The 7,364-nt window shown below is 35.1% G+C and overlaps 1 pseudogene; it reads right to left on the bottom strand.

Annotated features, from left to right (window-relative positions):
- Positions 1 to 6,381: 6,381 nt before the first annotated feature.
- LOC127545851 (ras-related protein Rab-18-like) lies at positions 6,382 to 6,975 on the bottom strand (annotated as a pseudogene).
- Positions 6,976 to 7,364: the final 389 nt, after the last annotated feature.

The following is a 7,364-nucleotide window of genomic DNA, read 5'->3' as shown; positions in this document are numbered from 1 at the left end:
TTAGTGTCAATTTTAAAATAACAGGCCTTCTTTATTCAAAATAAATGACTTGCAGTATTAGAGACAAATCAAACTCTATAATATACTATACTGTTAGTGGCACTATCTTTTCTTCCCTAATCACTGCATCCCTAAAACTGGTTACCTTGTATTTTCATATTTTGACATTTTTCTGGTCATATATGCTGTTAATGGTTACTTTTAACAGTTTCACTTTCAGATATATATTTCAGATACACACACATACACAGCCCAACATGTCTTTGACTTCCAATGCTGCAATTTCTTTCTCTTCATCTTGTTTCCGAGGAATGAGTCTATACTATAATGTATGCTCTTGATTCTGAATATCAGTGTTTTCATAGTTCCATAGGTAACACTGGGAGGAGTCTTATTTACTCTTCAGGCATACTAGCAGAGACATCCTTGGAGAGTTTTCATTCAAATATGGACTCTTTCCATATTTGTCCAATTGAAAGGTAGAAAAAGAAACGGTATTCTGATTCTGAAGGAATTAATGAACCTTCTCAAGCATTTCCTTGATACCCACAGAGGGACTCAGGCACTGGGGCAAGTGAGACTCAATATTCCTCCACATTCTTAACATTTTTTTTTATATAATGGCAAATCTTGGAGAACTTTTCTGCCTGGATTTTCAAAATATTGATTCTGAGGGCCTCAATTTATACTGACCATATCAACATGATGAATCAGTTCAGGGAAATGTTCACAGTGGTTTGGTACCACATAGACAAAGCAACATTGCTTGGTTTTTGTTCCCTTTTAATCTATTTTTGCAATATTTCCTTTGGGAAGGTATCCACAATAAGAGAAGTAAAGAGAAAGGTCTCATTAGGCTCCAGTAGTAACTAAACCTTCACAAAATAGGATGAAAGATCAAAAAGTATCCCCTATAGGACTCCTACAAGGAAGAAAGAAATTAAAAACTTTCCATGTGCCAGGCAGTGTGCTATATACTTTGCAGATATGATATAATTTTCTCTTCACAATAGTTATTGGAGGTAGATGCTATTATAATTTTACAGTTAAGGAAACTGAAGCAGACTAAGGTTAAGGGATTTGCCTAGAATCATGTAATTGGAAAGGGTCTAATGCTGAATTTGAAATCAGGTGTTCCTGATTCCAGGCTCAGCATCTATCCACTCTCTCCCTCACTGTATCTAACAGAATCAAAAGAATAGAGAGAGCCTTGGGGCAGGAAGGTAGTGCATGTAGTGAATAGAGCACTAGCCCTGAAGTCAGTTCAAATCTGGCCTCAGATTTTAACACTTCTTAGCTGTGTGACCCTGGGCAAGTCACTTAACCCCAATGGCCTCTATAGAGGGATCCTTTCGAGGTCACTATTCCATTTACACAAACTATTTTAAATTATATTTAAAAATGAAAATCATTCATAACTTCATTGAACTTGCCTGATCTGCTTAATTGAATCATGTTGGATAAATTTTTGTCTAACAAGACCTGAGCCGGTACCCATTTCCTGTTTTATAGAAAGGTGTGTGGGCTGGGAGGAAGGGGGAGATAGAGATATTTGTAATAGAGTGAACTTCTGAGTGACTTTTTTTGATCCTATGCTATAAACACTAGACTAAAGAAAGGGAAGGCAGACTCCAAACTAAATGGGGTTACTAACTTGGAAGGAGTTGGAAATGGAGATGAACATATGATTAATGCTTCTACTTTTACTATAAATTTACTAATCTAAATTGCTAATTAAATTAGAATCTTGAGTGATAATAGATAAATGAAAAGGAAAAGGTATGATCAAGTAAATGATAGCTGAATCAGAGAATGAATGAATCTTACTCCTAAACAAGAATTTAGAACATATTGGGGATATAATAGCTGAAATGAAATTTTACTTGATAACCATTTGCCCCCAAGTCCTGACAACATATTTTATATGATTTAGAGATCCTCATAATTAATTTTATTCACACTTGCTATGTCAAAAATATTCTAGCAAGAAACTCAATAAATACTTGTGGATTTGCTTTGTCAATTAACAGGAAAATAATAGGAAAGATGAAGGAAAATTTAGGCTCCAAGAATCCTATTTTAAAATGTCAGCAATCCCAGAATTGTCTAACTTTAGTTATGAATCCCCACTTGGTTCTTAGTCAACAACTAAGTAGAATCCTGAAAGATATAGATATATTATATAGTGGAAGGAAAGGACAGGAGAGGAAATTGATATGGATAGGGGAAAGGGCAGTGGGAAGTAGTAAGACTTGACCTTAAAATGCCCAAGGCTGGCCTGTGTAGAAAATTACTTGAGAAAAATGAAGAGTGAGTCGGTGTTACAGTAAAGTGAGATGAAAGGATATTCAGAAAAGCTTGAATCTAGAGAAGGCGGGAGAGAGGAACTCTGACGGCTTATTTATATCACCTTTTTGACATGAAGATTGAGCCACCTATTACATAACTAAAGCATTAACAAGATCATATTAGAAGCCAAGGGGTGATATATGCTTCAATCTTTAGTGCAAAACTTAGCAAGGAGAGCTCACTGCTTGATGGCTCAATGGTGTTTTCTTCATTATACTGGCACTTTACAAATTCCAAAAGGAGCCTTTACTTCATGCCATTTGTTTTCCTGAGACAGCTCCAAGAAGAAAAATGCCAAATAATTATATTCTTGTTACTCTCCAGAATTTTCATTTGATATTCAATATGAAGACTAATATGAAAGGGTGGAAAATAATTTCTCTTCACCTATCTGATGCAGTTTGCCTTTATTACTCAAGCTCTTTACTGAAAATTCAATTGAATGCTTATGGTCTACCTTTTAATCTGTGAACTTCCAATTCTGTTAATTCTCACACTGGCTACAAGATGCACAGCTATATTAATATGAACTGATATGTGTGTATATCCATATATGTTTATATTTATACATGTTTATGTATTTTAAAAAATAGATGACGGTAACTGATAGTAACTAAATTAACATATGGTGAATTGTTCTATTTTCTGGCACTTTTATTGGGGAAAAACATGCTACTTGCTACATTATACTAATGATGATGATTATTTCCAACATATTTAATAAAGTGCTTTAGCTTTGACTATTTCTATTAAATTAACCAGATGGTGATAGCACATAATTTCACCCTGAAATGTACATTAATTATTAACAATAAATGTAGGGCAAAACAACAGACTTCAGTAATATAACTGCACATCTGCAAAGGAGATTGTTGGCGACTTGAAAATGCTAATTCCATGATTAATCTTCCATTTGGCTATTGAGCAACATACTCCATATAAAATAGGAAACTGAGATGAGTGATCAGGCATACAGACATCAAATCAGGATTCTGACTTCAAACAGCAGGAGGAAAACTTGATAGGCAGCCTGAAATTCAAACAACACATGCCTGGCTACTTTCAGACTTGTGATCACAACATAAGTTAGTAAAAGATAAGAGAGAGAGATTCATATTGAGGAATTTGACTTGATATAAACTTATGTATATCCTCTTCCTTTGCTCTTTTTTCAATGACTTCATGCTCATAGTTTCTTCCTTCAGTTTTTCAGAGAATAGAGTATAAATAATTTCTTTTGTGAAAAATTCATTGTGTGGTCTTGGAAAATTGTGATCCATCCTGATTGCTATTTCACAAGAGAGATGTAACAATTATAGGAGAGGAGCAACATAATCAAGGGAACTTATTTAGGGGACATTCTATAAGAATAACAGCTATCATTTATATAGCACTTTAATGTTTGAAAATGCTTTACATAGGTTAACTCATTTGAGTTGCCCATATATTCCGAAGTAAGTGCTATAACTATCCTCATTTTAAAGATGAGGAAAGTGAGACATAAGTGTTAAGTGACATGCCCAAGATCATACAACCAAGTAATCAAGACCAGATTTAAATTCAGGTCTTCCTGAGATTGAATGCTCTATTCACTGTGCCATCTATTTACTTAACTTTAGAAATATTCTTGAGTCTAGAGATAAAGCCAAAAATGGATTTGACCAAGCAAAGTCTATGAAGTCATAATTAATGACAGATGAACCTAAATGATCATGTAACCACACAACTCAATGAAAATCAGATGATCTTTATGTCTCTTTGCCCTGAAACCATATTTTTGATCTAGAGGAAAAAATCTAAAGTAAAATTCACTTATATCTCATTTCTAGATTTCTCCAAATATGGGTAACAGAAACCTTAACATAAGGGCAAACTTCTGTCATTCTGGTGAGTCCCTCTTTCCCAGAGAGCCCTACACTGTGTCTCAAGAACTTATAGTACCACTCCAATTCATATTTTCCCTGAAAGATAAACAAGTTGGAAAGGTTGTTGAAAAAGCAAATTGCTCTCATAGAAGCTGCACGAAGTTACTGTAGAACACCATAAAATCATGTTGTGCACTACCTACTTCTTTCACTAAAGAGAATAAGATATTTTCTATCGGCCTCTACATGTTTCTTTCAAGTTTATCCTTACCTTATTTGACACATTTTTCACTAAACCTCCAGAATTCATGATCTAGAGCCTGGGGAAGTTAATTCACCTACATTTTGAAATCTTAGTCATACTGTATGGAGAATATGAGTGTAAATGTATTTAGTCATTATATGTGGGGCAATCTTGCTCTGCTGCCAAACAGAACTTTTCTCTTGCTACCTACCATCTGTTGCTCTAGACACAATAATAAAATTAATACTACTAAGGTAAAATTAATAATATTTTCAATAAAAGATATATCCACTGATGACCTTATAGATTAACTCACCAATCCTTTGATTCCTCTGAATTATTTGTTTTGAGCATCATTTCCCTATATGTGTTGTTTCTTGCCTTTGAATATAAGCAAAGACTGCTCACACTCTTTAAAATTTGTGTCCTTAATACTTAATGTTGTTTCTAGTGCATAACATTTATTAACTGCTTTTACATTCATTCAGTCATTCCAAATAGACACTGTATATGTGCTATGTCTATTATTTAGTTTCCAAGAAACACATTGTATCTGAAAATTCCTAGAGGAAGTGGAGTTCACTAACATTGTTGTGCTTTTTCTATAATGAAGCATTCAGATTTACAAAACAAGACATGCCTAAATTTCATCAAGAGACCTACAAGGAAATATGTCACTCTAAATTAGCTCCATGAATCTTAGATCTCAGACTCCCTAACTCTAGGTTGTAAAATATCTAGGTGAAGGTTGTAAAATATCTTTTCCCTCTTTAGCCTCCCCCAAAAAATCTTTCTTTTGTTTCTCTCAAGATCTTATGCCTCCCCCATATATCTGTTTCATATTTGAATATTTCCCTTATTTTTATTGTAGTAAGTTTATTTCATTTTAATACACATTGCTTTATAAATCATGTTGTGACAGAAAAATCAGAGCAAAAGGAAAAAATCATGGGAGAGATTAAAAAGAAGAAGAAGGAGAAGTGAATGTAATTTGTTTTGATTTCTATGCAGTCTTCTTAGTGCTTTTTTTTTTTTCTGGATGCTGATGGCATTTTTCTGTCCAAAGTCAGTTGGAATTTGTTTGGATCACTAAACTACTGAGAAGAACCAAGTCTTTCATAGTTGATCATTGCACATTGTTCCTGTGATTGTGTACAATGTATTCCTGTTTCTGCTTGTTTCACTCAGCATCAGTTCATTAAATCTTCCCAGGCCTTTCTATAATCAACTTGCTCATTTTTTAAACAATAATGTTTCACTACTTTCATGTACAACAACTTGTTCAGCCATTCCCCCAAATGATGGACATTTACTCAATTTCCAGTTCTTTACTACCACAAAAAGAGCCCCACAAAAAGGATCCTGGGATGCAAAAATGTTTGATTTTTGCATCCCAGGATCCTTTTTTCTCCTTTAAGATATTCTTAAGTAGAACTTAACTGGACTAGAGATCCAGTAATGGCACTGCTGGATCAAAGGGTATGCACAGTTTTATAACTTTATGGGTATAGTTCCAGATTGCTCTCCAGAACACTTGGATCATTTTACAACTCCACCAACAATGCATTAGTGTCCCAGTTTTCCTATATGTCCTCCAACATTTATCATTATTTTTTCCTGTGTTTTTAGCCAATCTGAGAGTTGTGAGGCGGTAGCTCAGAATTTTTTTTTTAAGTTATGAAATTGAGTGCACTTAGTAATGTACACCCATTTTGTGTTACATAAAAGACTGAAGGTTGCAATTTGTGCATGTTTACCATAAACATTTTTACCTGGGAAAACTGATGAGTGTTTTCTTATAAATGTTCATCACCATGATACAAAACAAAGATGTGCAAACTGCAAGGTCCCTAAAATAGCAGTTAAAGTAAAAATACAGAAAGATGACATTATCTGATCAAAAACACAAAATCTTCCCAGAGTTTATAATATAGAACAATATCCTCCACAAGCTCCTCCATGGCTTTCTTCCTTGTGGGATAGCCTTACTCCTTTATTCTTGTTCTCACTCTCGGATAGTCCAGGAGTTTTAATGATTTTTTCAACAAGTTCTTCAAAGGTACATTGTATACCAACACAAGTTTTTGCACTTGCCTCTATAAATAATATGGAATGATTCCGTGCAAATTTCAGCCCTCCATTTCTATCAACTTCACTGTTTTCCTTATCAATTTTGTTTCCAACTAGCATTTTTACTATGTCGTCTCTCGTGCAGTATGTTTCTCGTTTAAACAATTATCCAGCTTAACAAAAGTATCTCTTCTTGTGACATCATAAATATAACACCTTGCCCAGCTCTGTAATAGCTAAGTGTCAGTGTTCTGAAGCACCCCTGACCTGCTGTATCCCATATTGCAAGTTTGGCTTTATTCCCCTCAACTGATATAGTCTTCACCTTGAAGTCAACACCAATTGTTGCTGCAAGCTCTAAATCAAAGGTATCATCTGTGAATCTCAACAGAAGGCTGGATTTGCCCACCCGCTCTCCCCAATAATTAGGATCTTCAGGGTGGTCAGTCAGTACGTCCTTATCCATCCCGGTCCCCGGTCGCAGCTCCTAAGCCAGCTGGCCGCCTCACTTCGGCGCTCTCCTCTTCTCTGAGGGGGAGTGGCCTGCGCAGGTGCAAGTCGCCGCCCCTCAGAGTTGTTTTAATTTGCATTTCTCTAATCAATAGTGATTTAGAGCAGTTTTCCATATAACTATAGATGGCTTTACATCATCTGAAAATCGTTTGTTTGGGCAGCTAGGTGGCGCAGTGGATACAGTACCAGCTATGAAGTCAGGAGGACCCCGAGTTCAAATATAACCTCAGGTACTTAAAATTTCCTAGCTGTATGATCCTGGGCAAATATTAACCAAGAAAGAAAGAAAGAAAGAAAAGAAAGAAAGAAAGAAAGAAAGAAAG

The sequence above is a fragment of the Antechinus flavipes genome, chromosome 1 (genome assembly GCF_016432865.1).
Source record: "Antechinus flavipes isolate AdamAnt ecotype Samford, QLD, Australia chromosome 1, AdamAnt_v2, whole genome shotgun sequence".
NCBI classification, from domain to species: domain Eukaryota; kingdom Metazoa; phylum Chordata; class Mammalia; order Dasyuromorphia; family Dasyuridae; genus Antechinus; species Antechinus flavipes.
Note: the sequence above shows the minus strand (reverse complement) of the source record. Positions and strands in the feature narration are given on the sequence as shown.